Source organism: Tachypleus tridentatus, chromosome 8 (genome assembly GCF_004210375.1).
Source record: "Tachypleus tridentatus isolate NWPU-2018 chromosome 8, ASM421037v1, whole genome shotgun sequence".
NCBI classification, from domain to species: domain Eukaryota; kingdom Metazoa; phylum Arthropoda; class Merostomata; order Xiphosura; family Limulidae; genus Tachypleus; species Tachypleus tridentatus.
Window position 1 is genome coordinate 6,453,950 of NC_134832.1, and position 13,594 is coordinate 6,467,543.

A 13,594-nucleotide genomic window follows, 5' to 3' on the forward strand; every position below is an offset into this window, starting at 1 on the left:
AAGTTCTTCCATGTTAAATGTTTCTCAGCTGTCTATTTGATATAGAACATAAATATTTTTTTAAAGTAGACGCTGACATGCGAAGTTTGTTTAAGATATGCGTATTCCTAAAAAAAAAATTCACTGAAACATGAGTTGCTGTTTATCTTTGAACTCAGAAGTGTTGACGCATACGAATTAAGAAAATATACTACAGTGTGCAGTTTTTAAATAAATATACAAATCATATTTTTGACCACACTCGATCAAAAGCCGAAGAAGTTCCAGTTACTAACCAGCACCTTTTTTCGTTTAAGGAAAAGTAAAAACGTTTTCCTCATGGCGTCCATTAGTTACATAGTTCTATGTGTTTGGCTACAGTCGTAAAAGGTTCGCAATAACAAATATTTTTTGTAAATGTGACGTAACAGATGACAACTGGGACACTGTTATAGCAAGTTCCAATGGAAAGGTGTGAAAAGCTGTTGATAAGATTAATGGTAATTATTCTATTCCTTTATATGGGTTGTGAAACATTTTTAATTTTCTATCAAGAAAAACTTAACAAAGCATTGCTGTCAGTTTTGATAATGAAAAATTCATAACTAGTTTATTGTTTACGTTTTAAAACAACGTGTATAATTTTGAACATGTATTCTGGATAATCTCAGAAATTCTTGCTCTGTTGTCGGTCGTTAGAATAGGATATGCCACAAGTAATAATGATTTCTACATTAAAACTTTAGTTCGTTGAATACGCAGCTCATAACTTACGAATTAAAATGTTTAAAACTTTCTTGAATAAAAAAGAGAACCTGCCACACAATTATAAAAATAATTTAGAATGTAGAGGTGATTCGTTTGTATGTTGTCAAGTACAATGGGATATTTGTGTTGTGCCCATCGCGTGTATCGAAACCTAAGTTTTAGTTTTATAAATCCTGTGGATTACCCTTCAGCTATCAGGTGGCAGAATGTAGAGGACGGTGATGCAATCTGATGAAAGATAGATAAGGTAAAGATAGATAGAAAAGTTCGCAAAAACAGAACTAAGTTGTATTGAAGATAAATAACTTATAGAAATTAAACTTATTAATTTAAATCAATAACTACAGTTTGTTATTCTTTCAAACAAAGCCTTTTAAACAGGGATCTACTGAATCTTACTCAAGTAAAGTATACGTGAAAGCTATTTGTTTTGGACCACAGTTTTTTGGATGGGACTTTATTCATTGTTACTCAAATCATATACACATTTAAAACCATTTGATCTGGAACACTATATTAATTTCGAACAGGATTCTATTAAATTTTATTCTAGTCATATACAAACATAAACTCTTTCCTTTAAAACTTGACACAAGTCAAACACACTAGTTCGATTTTTGAGTGACAAAAAGTAATTATCACATCTGTGATGTAAGGTCCAGATAAGAAGAATCCGTGTTGTTTTTTATTTCGAATGTAAGTCGTGTAGTTGAAAATGTGTGTGTGTATAATAAGGTGTAAAATGTATCTTTATTTTTTCTTTTATTCACTGAATATATCTTTGAAATGTTTTAGTAAGCATGGTTGCTTAACTTTGAAAGTAGAGAGAGGTAAAAAACTAAAGAAAACTAAGGCTTTTGGTGTTTTTTTTTAATTTCGCACAAAGCTACTCGAGGGCTATCTGTGCTAGCCGTCCATAATTTAGCAGTGTAAGACTAGAGGGAAGACAGCTAGTCATCACCACCCACCGCCAACTCTTGGACTACTCTTTTGCCAACGAATAGTAGGATTGACCGTCACATTATAACGCCCCCACGGCTTAAAGGGCGAGCATGTTTAGCGCGACGGGGATGCGAACTCGCGACCCTCAGATTACGAGTCGCACGCCATAGCACGCTTGGCCATGCCAAACCTGAAAACTAAGTCAATCTATCACGGTTGTTAAAAATAGTATATGTACGCCAGTTGCAGAAGTGCGAGTTAGGGGAGCAAATGCTCCTTCTACCCTGTATGTTAAGAACCTACATTTACAACATTTTGTACGTGAAGGTAACACGAGAGAAAACGACAACCACCACAGCACCTGAAGTACCTTATCAAATTACAGTAATTTATTTATATTGACGAACTGTGTGAACCTGCTATATTGACGAACTGTGTGAACCTGCTGAGCTGTGTTTGAAATTAATCATAATACAAGCAGAAGTCGTAGAAATTAAATTTTATAAAGAATTTAGCAAAATAGTTTAAGTTTGTTAACGTAATTCTCTGGAAGTTATATTGAGTTGCAGCTCACGAAGGACATGCTTCACTTACTGTTGACTTCTCATGGAGAACGTAAAAGAGGAATTACATAAATTAATACAGTACTGGATTGGTAATTAGTTCACCAAATAGTTCATAATCTTTTCTCGTATCTGGTTATAAATTTAGTTGTAACCAGATTAAAAATATCACCAGTTTTATACTAATGAAATTTAGCAGCAGAAAAGCCAGACAAAAATTAGACACGTATACGTATTTTACTTATAGTTTTCTTAAGCCTAATGACATACGCCTAAATCCTATCTCATGTTCACTAAATATGATGTAGTGACGTTAACCCTATCACCACGGTGATAATGTTTGGTTTCTTTTATTATTATGGCTTTATTTTTTTCCGACTTGTAGCTGAAACAACCCCAAAAACAGGTTAACTTTAAAATTAACTATATTTAACACATTTTTTTTTACAAGTTGTTTATGGGTCCATTACTTTGTTAGCTACAGGATTCCTGATAACATATATTCACACTAACACTTTGCCCCTCGCTAGTACAGCGGTAAGTCTCCGGATTTACAACGCTAAAATCAGGGGTTCGATTCTCCTCGGTGAGCTGAGCAGATAGCTCGATGTGACTTTGCTATAACACACACACTAACACTTTAAACAAAAATATTACCTGCATCTAAATTACTCCAACTATTTATTGTTTTTTTTATTTCTTTTACACAAAAAAATGTGTGCTTTCATTCATTGTTGTTTGACAATGAATGTTTCAACAGCTCGACGCATAAAATACCTTCACACCAATATGAAAACTCCACCGCTAATAAACGGTATAAAAACAAGTGGTTCAATTTAGGGTTAGCAAAATTAATTAAAACTCATGTGACTTTAAGTACTATTTTATTAATATAAACATATCAAAGTTTTTGAAATATTGATAATATTTAATAATTTTGGATAGTGTTGTGTGGGTTTGGTTGTTTCAAAGCCTAAAGCTACATATTGCTCTGCTCACCACGGGTATTAAAACTCAGTATTTATTGTTGTAAATTTGCTTGCTTACTGTTGACCAACTGAGGGACGATAATGCTGTAAATGTTGGGTTTAATACATTCACCTTGTTTTAATTGTTTGCTGTATTTCGCATAAAGCTACTCGAGACCTATCTACGCTAGATGTCACTAATTAAGAATGATGGGTGTAGGGGAGCACAGACAGTTGACACCTTCAACCGTTAACTCTTTAGTTAGTAACAAACAAAGAGTGTATTTACTGTCACATTATAACGAACGCTCTTGCAGCTGAAGGAACGAAGAATTCCGAAACTTGTAACTTGCACATTTAGTCTGATGGATTATAAGAGTTACTAGATACTAGAAATAATGTAATTAAATTTAATCCAAAATCAAACTTGTTTATAACTAACTTAAGATATTGTTTGTTAGTTAAGCATAAAATAGTCTGTCAGTGCTTGCCAACTACGGGTATAGAAATCTTGTTTCTAGTGATGTACGTCAGTAGAAATACTTTGTTTTCACATTCGTAAAATTTATAAATATGTCGGGCATTCTTTTGAATATTTAAATACATCTGTTGTAGACTGTTTACGTATTAAATAATTGTTTTACCAAATTTCTGCTACAATGTGTAATAACTTCCAATTTTTAGGTTATTCTTGTTCACTCGAATAGTGCGATTTGATTGTCATTTTTCAAACGTACCTACTGTGCCAATATACGGAACATTTTTACCAACAACTCGTTCCCCGAGGGTACAGCAGTAAGTTTACGAATTTGTAACGCTAAAATCAGGGGTTCGATTCAACAGATAGCTCGATGTGGCTTTACTATGAAAAAACACACAATTACCAACAACTCGCAGTTTCAATACACAGTCCGAAGACGGTAATTCTTTAGTCACACCTAGCGATATAAAAAAGTAAATTTTAAAGTTCCTGGGTCTTATATCGTGTATTTAAGTAAATAATCTTTTAACAATTACTTGCCTGCAATATAACAAAAAATCTAACTAGAAATAAATTTTCAAAACTTCCTCTTACTTTAAAATCAAGACAAATCGACTGATGTATTTATCTCTTTGCTGAGCAAAGTCTTTATTATTCACGGTAACTGTCATTTGATACTCGAAATCAAAAGGCTTACGAAAATGGCTTCTTCATATTGAAGTCAGATAATTCAGTAAAATGTTTTCTTGGATTTTTGTGAATGTGTATTATGTTGTAAAGAAATTTTCTTACACGCGCAGATCTCTAGTACTCAGACTGGTAGGTCTCTAAGTGCACAATTCATTTGGAAAACATATTAAGTGCGAATCTAGTAGAACTATAATCTTCTGGATTTTGCACTTTCAAATACAAAAAACACGCTTAGAGAAGGTCACTAAAACGTTGCTAATAATATTATAGTTCAACTAAGTCAACGTAGGCTAAAATTTAAAATAAAGTCCAAATCTTTGTACAGCTATTTAAGAACTGTTTTATCTGCTTAGTCATCCACAACGTTTGAACCAAGAAAACCTACGTAGTTTTGGGTCACGAAGGTACAAACGCGTGAGACTTGTTTTGCAAAAGTTCAAAAAATAATTTTACTTTATTCCACTCTCCAGGGGTCGAACTTAACGCTGGATAAAGAAAGCAGTCTAAATGGAAATGTTATTATATATGTTTTTTTCTTTATCTGCTTTAAAACGCAAAATTTTCGATAAGCTATAAATGACAGGATGAGAGGAAGATAAAAAAAAAAGCACCTGACCTTCTCAGGCCTATAAGAAGTAATCTCTAACAAACATCACAGACAGAGGGCTCTGGATCACCATCTTAACTGTGCTGACTCGTCAGATTATCTTGCGTCGGTAAACGGAAGAGAAAGTTACTTTTTAAAAAATTCAGGTAACGTACAGTATAAGATACTACAAAATACAAACGTGCCTTAATCATAGAAATACTAGCGTTAAGTTTACTTTAAAATGCGATAAATCTAAATTCACAAATACGTTACAAAGAAAATGTTGATAGCTAATCACATTCTATAACGTTTTATGTTGTCAGCTGTCTATAGTTCAATATTCATGAATATTCACTACTGCGTAACACAATTTTCGTGATGACGAGAAACCCACTCAAAGTAAAAATGTATCTTAAGAAGGCTGGTATGGGTATTAAAACGTTTATTAAAATAAAGTAGAGAACAACGTTTTGACCTCCGTAACACAATTTCTATCCTATCAGGATCCTGCCAAAGCCAACGAGATCATTCTTGGATCAAATATATTAACACTCATTCCCCAAGTCCTCTCTCTCTTGGATGACAATTAGAATACGACGTCTAAGTGTATTAAAGGCACCGAATCCACTGGATTTGCAAAAAAAAGGTAAAAAAAAAACAGGTATGTGTCTGACTGGGATTGCTATGATTCCATTTTTTCGCCATTCGAAATTTCTAAAAAACAACTACTGATTTCGAGATGTGGCTGGAAGATTTTGAAAGAATTGATATCTTATTAATTGGGATTATCGAATGCAGAAGCGTTAAAATTATAGATGCATCTGAAAGTTATCCAACTTAGAATGTTGTATTTAAAAGAACACGGTTTATTTTTGCAGTTCTTCACATAGGGAATATACTTTATATTGAATATTTTAGTCATTGATAAAATGGAAAACTTTAATAGCTGAATTGGGTAAACATCAAAGCAGAAAGAGTCAACACTTTCTTTTCACTAAACCCTCTTCACTGGGCTAATAATGTGAATGAATCACATGTGTTTTTAGCAGGAAAACACTCTGCACAATCAGAAGGTAGTTTGTTCATTTCGTTAGCAGGAAGTTTCTGTCGAGAAGGCAAACAGACCTTCATCAGTTGAAAACTCCGTGAGCTTCCAGCTGTTTACGGATGTATCAAACCGGAATATCTCCAGTCCCATCTTCAATAAGAAACAAATAAAGATAATTATATAAATAACAGAGGGTGAGTTGTTAGTTACACATAAGAAAAAAATACACAATTTTATTACAACTGTTTTTGAGTATTGCCCTTGAAAATAGCTAACCGAGACGAGAAAACTTCGAACACTCAGTAATTAATTTATTTTTCTAAGAATTCTGTTTATATTTCATATATGTGCCTAATTTTTCTATTTTCTATTTCATGTATGTTCCTAAAATTTGTGGTTATGTGTGCGTGGACACGAACAAACTCATGACAAACAGAATTATGTTTCTAGTTCTATACGAAGTAACTCCAACTTTTGACAAATAGCCTAAAGGAAGTACAATTGTTACCCTGAAGGTTAAGAAATCAAGTTGGGCTCGTACATTTTGTAAGGTTCTACGATTTAACTAAACGTAAGCAATGTGCAGATACATTTAACATTTACTAGTGAAAGAACGCTTGAGTATCATAAATAAGAAGCTGGTAATTACATGGGTATGATAATGAACTCTTCCCATTATGGTATAAATAACTCATATAAAACTCAATCCAATTTCCTGCTTATTAAGACAACCAGCATTTGTCAAACTCACTTAATGATAGGATCTCGACTTTGCGAAACTCATCTAAAAGATGGCTGTTTTACATGACTGATCGAAGGATTTAATTATCATTTCTGTCGCACACAGTTCGCCTTTGAAGGGTCTTTGACCCTTATTTCTGAAGGGCTATATCTCGTTACTAACATTACTTTAAACTAATGGGCATAGTTGCAACGGAAAGAAAAGTAATCTACAAAGATATTTCGTTAGTTTATTCCTCTCTCCAAATTTTATGAGGATCTTAGGTTCCCGATGACGTATAAGAAGGAAAAGTATATTAATCTGAAGCATAAAGTATAGGCTACAAGCACAGTTTACAATACCTGATAAAAACGTTCAGATTACCAGTAGAATGAACCGAATCTATTAAAGTATATTTTCCATGGTAGTGATTGAGTTAAATTAATTCAATATAAGAGTAAGTGGTTATTAAGTGAAATGGTTACGTTACATCATCAAGCAATTTTGATGTAATAAGTAAGCATATAAAGTACAATATGCTTCATAAGTTTTTTTGTTCTTGTTAATTTTTAGCACACTATCTCTCTGGTTCACTTGCCGTTATTTAATCTATTATGATCAACATTTGTTTATTTATTCAAGTGCATATTTAACTTTTCATGGGTCTTTGAGTACTTGTATGTCTGAAACAGTATATCTCTTTTTCATAACTTTAAACTAACAGCCATACTTATAATGGACGGAAATATACAAGAATTATTTTGCATTTTTAACTTAAAATATGGATTTAGATATAACCTATATCTTCAAAGCTGACTGTACCTCGTAAGATGTTATTGGAATTACGACAGAAAATATCGCTAAGGTGCGACGAGGTAATCCAGCTGATGAATCAGTACATTTCAATATGTTAGAATACTTTCGAGTTGGTGGTTTATAGTGTTGACTACCTACGTTTCCTCTATTTTATCACTTCCAAATCAGGAACAGCTAGCGTAGATGGTCTATCAATAACATTGTGCGAAATTCCCCAAACTCAAACAATAGCGGCATTCCAGTAATTATAAGCAAGATTAGTACATTGAATTACCTATGTTCATTACCGGGTTAATTTTAGTTCATGGTTTTGTTCAGAAGTTAATAATGTTACGCAAATGCTGATGAAACTTTTCCATGTAAATTAATATTTTATTCCAATTCGCACGAGCTGTATGTATAATAATTGTGTAGGGAGTGCTGAAACTGTTGCGTATAAATTATGTATTTACGAAAACTTTAAATTTTATCAATGAAATTATGCGATCAAATCTTATTGTTGTGTTTTTTTCTTTCCATCATTAATTTCAATAGTAATAATGAAATAAAGTTAGATATAAAGTATTAAGAGGATGGTATTTCATAATTCAATAAGAATGTCCTTCTGTTAAATTCACTAAAACCAATGTACATCAGCAGTATTTGGAAAAAAAAAAACGTAGTTTAATTAATTGAAGTATTCGTTTCTATTTGAAATTAATCGCATTAAGATTGTGGCCTTACATATTTTATAGTAATTATTTACATCTTTGAAAATTATTTTTTCAGAGTGTAACAGAGAAAAATCCTAAAGCTGTACTGCATCGCTGAATAAATTAATACGAAAGTTTTGCTTAAATTTTGTCAAGGAAATCCATGATATAAACTGCGGGCCCAGCATGGCCAGGTGATTAAGGCACTCGGCTCGTAATCTGAGGTTCGCGGGTTCGAATCCCCGTCACACAAAACATGCTCGCCCTTTCAGCCGTGGGGACTTTATAATGTGATGGTCAATCCCATTATTCGTTGGTAAAAGAGTAGCCCAGTAGTTGGCGGTGGGTAGTGATGACTAGCTGTCTTCCCTTTAGTCTATACACTGCTCAGTTAGGGACGGCTAGCGCTGATAGCCCTCGTGGAGCTTTGTGCGAAATTCAAAAAACAAACTCAGATTTTGTTTGCATTGGCATAAAGTACGCTAAAGTTGGAAGTTGTGGATGAATATAATATGTTTAGACAACATTTTGAGAAAAAGCAGCTAAAAAATATCATTTTCTTATTATACTCATATATTCTAAATTGTACTTGCTTAGCTATATTATTTTTTCCAATTGCTACTGTACGAAATCATAAAAATATATTAGCTTCAACTTTTCTAGAAGAAAAACAACAACAATGACAATTAAAAGCATCTCCAAATTATACGTGTGAATTCTTTTTTCACGGCACTTATTCTAGCGTTACTACTAGTATGAAAGGTAAAAAGGTAAAGTTGTTTTTGAGTAACATCAAACGAAGATTCCGCATAAAACAGTTAGAGTTTTTAAGTTTCAATTTGTGACTTTTAGCACTGCCGTAATTTATATTCATAAAAGAATACCTAGGAGAGTAATGGCTTTACTGATAAGTAGTTGCTGGTAATAAAAAGAAAGAAAGTGCATTGTTAAACTAACTCACTGTAAAACGTTTTAAACACCCTTCATCGTGGGTACAAAATAAGTTAATTACAGTGTTCTGGCTTATATAGCTTCACAGAGGCTTTCATTGAGATTCAAGTCTATAGTTTTCTGAGTAAGGAACTGTCCCCGTTCTCCTAACAATTACTCTGGCAAAGTAGGATGTGCATTACAATTTCCAAATTAATCAAATTTATGCGCATGGCCATTAAGGTTTTTTTATGATCCCTTATTGACTTAAAAATTACTATTTGATCATGTATTTCTTAAGAGAGGCTATAAAAAATACGACAGAAAGTACATCAGAGAAAATAGGTGACGAAAGAGAGAGGCAGCTAAGTCTGGTACATACTTATATATTATAGGTATTGATCGCAAGTGAAGAGTAGCAGAGGGTAATGTTCCTATTTGCTGAGATAACGTCGTGAGTCGGTTTTCAATATCCCTCTTGGTTACCTGGAGTTGAACACATTTTTCTGATTGCATGACTTTTAGCACAAAGTAAAAAAAAGTTAAAAACGACTTTTTTAATATTCGTACGAATACTGTTGAATTGTATTTATTTTTATTTTAAACACTATAGCTTTAAAGAAGAAAAATGTACTTATGATTGAAAACTGTTGCTTTGGTATAACCACTGGAATGTCCTCTAACATTCATAAAAACTCGTCTAATCTGTATTTCGAATTACGCAGTTTGTGTTAGTTGTACTGAACAAGAAAACTGGCAAGTGTAAAAATGTGTAAAACATTATTTAGATCATGCTGTACGGAGTACAGTATGAATCAACAGTTTTACCTCTATAGCTCACAGTGTGACAGTGGTAATGTAAAAGTTTTTTTTTTATATATTTAGTAGTACAATAACGTGGGTTGAAGATAATATAATATTAGCCTAAACGATACAATAGCGTATGGGATAATGTTTAAGTAGCAGTTTCGAACGACGTAATTTTCTGACTGAGTGTTTGTGTGTTCTCTTATAGCAAAACCACATTGGGCTATCTGCTGAGTTCGCCGAGGGGAATCAAACCCCTGATTTTAGCGTTGTGAATCCGTAGACTTACCGCTGTACTAGCGGGGATCTTACAGAGTGAACAGTGGATAAATGTAGATTGATAACTGTGTTTTACTGCACAAGAAGAGTTGTAGTAGTTTTACCGATTATTTGGAATTAAGCACAAAGCTACACAATGGGTTATCTGTGCTCTGCCCACCACGGGTATCGATCGAAACCCGGTTTTTAACAATGGGAGTCCGCAAATATACCGCTGTGCCACTTTGGGGCAAGAGTTGTAGTAGCCTATATTATTAATGACTGATACGTTGTTGTAAAGCAGACTGTTAATGATTTTATAGTAATATAATAATGCATATATTTACGTTATTGCAAGTAACATTGAAGTGTTGTAGGAGTGTATTTTATTAATGATTTAATATAAATTTACATTGTGCAATACGATGTAGTAATATTGAAAATTCTCCCCACCGTGGCACAACGGTATGTCTGCAGACTTACAACAGCAGAAATCCGCCGGATTTTGATACCCGTGGTGGGCAAAGCACATACATTCCATTGTGTAGTTTTCTGCTTAATTTAAAGCAAATAAATATCAAAAATATTACAGCAACTTATAAAACAAGGTGACAATGATCTTCTACACCCTTGAAAACAGAATTCAAAACTTCATTAAAATAACGACGTTTTAAAAGTTTTCCTTTTTCTCTTGATGTCCCACCAAAGGTGAGTATCTAAACTTATGATGCTAAAAAGTGGGTTTCTATATGCACTGCACAGATACATTGAGTGACCTTTACTTTATTCTGACTGAATATTTCTCTACGCTTCTTTTAATACATAAAGATAAAATTCAGAATGGTGAGGGGTTTATTTTTCCGCCTCCCCACAAGTGACACAGCGGTATGTCTGCGAGCTTACATCACATTTACTAAAGCATTTTCAATTATACAAATACATATATACACACACATCTCTTTGTGTATTTTATTTGTACCTTTATTTTTAAACGATAGAGAAGCACTGCTAATTTTTCACCTAAATTTTTAAAATTACATTCACAAAATTCGTAACTTGATTCGTGCAGAATTTCTTGACTTGTGCTTGTCAATGAACTTCAAAAGTTTATAGCCAGCTAACAATTTAAATTCCTTACCATGTGCTTAAGAAAGAAAGTGTTCACATACCTCAATAAACTCAGTTTCTTCCTTCTCAGTTTCGAAGTAAAAGTATTTGTATGTAATAAGCTTCTGTTTTCATTACTGGCCACTTTAGCTGTTGTTGTTTCTCGTGTGTTCTATTAAAATAGCATCTAGGTCTACTAAGCCTTAAACGTTACGACAGGTTAGAAGCACCATATCCTCTCATATTATACTTGCAAGAAATACACCAAAGTTTTGTCTGATGTCGGATTACACACTGACTTTAAAATGCTTTTAACTCTAAGCTTTCGACATTGTACCGCAGTCTTCATTGGGCAGCAATGTACTGGGCAATAAATATTCGTTAAAGCGTAAAACCCTGCTTTAAAATAAGTATCCATAAAACAGTCGTTATAATAACTTACATCTGGTATTACAGTTATTAAAGATATAGAATTATGGCGAACATAGAATATAAATCACTTGCTTCGATATAATAAATACAAACAACCACTTTTTTCATACATTTGCATCAGGTATGATCTTTGTTTCAGTTCTGAGCTTCCCCGTGTTGTTCCTACATTAATATATCATCATCTCTATTCCGGATTACACCTACTATAAGCTTAGTTTTAGTTCTGAGCTTCCCCGTGTTGTCCCTACATTAATATATCATCATCTCCATTCCGGATTACACCTACTATAAGCTGAGTTTTAGTTCTGAGCTTCCCCGTGTTGTTCCTACATTAATATATCATCATCTCTATTCCGGATTACACCTACTATAAGCTGAGTTTTAGTTCTGAGCTTCCCCGTGTTGTTCCTACATTAATATATCATCATTTCCATTCCGGATTACACCTACTATAAGCTGAGTTTTAGTTCTGAGCTTCCCCGTGTTGTTCCTACATTAATATATCATCATCTCTATTCCGGATTACACCTACTATAAGCTGAGTTTTAGTTCTGAGCTTCCCCGTGTTGTTCCTACATTAATATATCATCATCTCCATTCCGGATTACACCTACTATAATCTGTGTTTTAGTTCTGAGCTTCCCCGTGTTGTTCCTACATTAATATATCATCATCTCCATTCCGGATTACACCTACTATAAGCTGAGTTTTAGTTCTGAGCTTCCCCGTGTTGTTCCTACATTAATATATCATCCTCTCCATTCCGGATTACACCTACTATAATCTGTGTTTTAGTTCCAACTTCATTCATGTTATAACTTCTTTAAAACTCCACAATCTTTTGCACAGAAATCAAGAATTAAGAATTATAACACTGTAAAATTTAAGATGAATTTAACTGTATTAAGCACACGCGTTCTTTTCCTTGCAATTCATTTTAAATAATATTAATTATTCATAACTAACATTTTATTTATTACATATAAAGCTACCGCATCAAAGTATAAATAAGCACTGTCGCAGACAGAACGTGAACTTCCAAGGTCAACAACTGCTACAGTCGAGATGAAAACGTACGCTGTAGTTAGTAACTCTCTAGAGTCAGAAACTGTGATGAATTTAATATTATACATCTATTTTAGTACCGATGTTGTTTAAGTTAAATGGATATTTAGAAATGTTCATAATTTATACTATTAAATCTGTGTTATGAAATTCCTGGCTTTCACCAAAGTTGCACAAGAGTTTTGAGTGTAAGAATCAACAATATATGTGTGTACGTTACACAAGTGTATAGTCTATATTGTTGAGCAAGTTGAAATTCCTACAAACTCTCCCTACACCTACATATGTAACGAACGCAATGCGCCAAGATACAGTGTATATTATTTGTTTGCTACAGGTGGTGTACTATAAACATTGAAAACTATAACTGTGAATAACGCTCATAGTGAAACTTTAGATATTTGATCAGAAGTGTTTATAAATTTCGAACAATACAAACCGTTTAATTTCAGTGGATTCACATCAGATATTAGCAATTTTACGAAGACATTATATAACTTCAGTGGCTTAAACTTCGACGTATGATAATTGAAGACCGAAGAACGTAGAGCTAGCTAGCTAGCTTCCTGTTAAGTGAATTATTTATACATACATCAAATGCAAATTAACTCGCTCATTTTGATTGGTTTGGTTTGGTTTTTGCATTTTGCGCAAAGCTACACGAAGGCCATCTGAGCTAGTCGTCCCTAATTTAGTAATATAAGACTAAAGGGAAGGCAGCTAGTAGTAATCACCACC

At 33.4% G+C, this 13,594-nt stretch overlaps 1 protein-coding gene across 2 annotated transcripts in view; it reads left to right on the forward strand.

The window, feature by feature from the left end:
- The first annotated feature begins 268 nt into the window (after positions 1 to 268).
- LOC143258461 (uncharacterized) overlaps positions 269 to 13,594 on the forward strand; it is a 79,461-nt gene continuing 66,135 nt past the window's right edge. For both annotated transcript variants that reach the window (XM_076517470.1, XM_076517472.1), the window contains exon 1: positions 269 to 479. The gene's annotated coding sequence lies outside the window, so the exon portion shown is untranslated. The remainder of the gene's footprint in view (positions 480 to 13,594) is intronic.